Genomic DNA, 681 nt, shown 5'->3' with positions numbered 1-681 from the left:
CCAGTCAGGCCCGGCGCAGCGCCAAGGCCGGCTGACGGCCCGCCGCAGGACGAGCCCACGCAGAAGAACTTGTGGCCCAGGTCCGAACCCGGGAACAGGTCGCCGCAGACAGTCTGGCGGCCGGCGCCATGGAACGCCATCCCTACCCAACCCGCTATCAGTCCAGGCAGTGGGAGCGGTACCGGTACCGGGCTGCTGCTGCTGCTGGTCCCGCTCAGGCTCAGAACCGCGCGCTCAACATGGTCGGACCGGGTTCTGGAAGACACAAAAATTGGGAGTCAGATTTGGACCGCTTCAGAACCAAGACCTGCAGAACCTTTTCTGGAAGTCGAGCTTTATTTAAATAAAACTTTTCAAAATAAAACCCACAAAATTTCAAATAAATAATACGTTTTTACGGGTCCAGAACCGGACCGGGTCATTCATCAGAACCTCTGTCTGGTTCTGTAGAGCTCAAAGAAGAGGAGCATCCGGTCCTTTTGGACCTGGATTTCCATTGTAATTTTGATAATATTGGTTATCGGCCATCAGTTTTGGTGATTTAATGAACTGAAATCAGCGTTAATGTTTCATATCCATCACTCTGCGCTCGTCTGAGCGGGTCTGGATCATAGAAACACTCTGGAATCAGCGCAGGGTCCGAGTCCAGACCTGAGCAGCCGATCCAAGAATCTGAACCGT

This window comes from Poecilia reticulata, linkage group LG8 (genome assembly GCF_000633615.1).
Source record: "Poecilia reticulata strain Guanapo linkage group LG8, Guppy_female_1.0+MT, whole genome shotgun sequence".
NCBI classification, from domain to species: domain Eukaryota; kingdom Metazoa; phylum Chordata; class Actinopteri; order Cyprinodontiformes; family Poeciliidae; genus Poecilia; species Poecilia reticulata.
The sequence above is the reverse complement of the archived record's forward strand: the minus strand, read 5'-3'. Positions refer to the sequence as shown.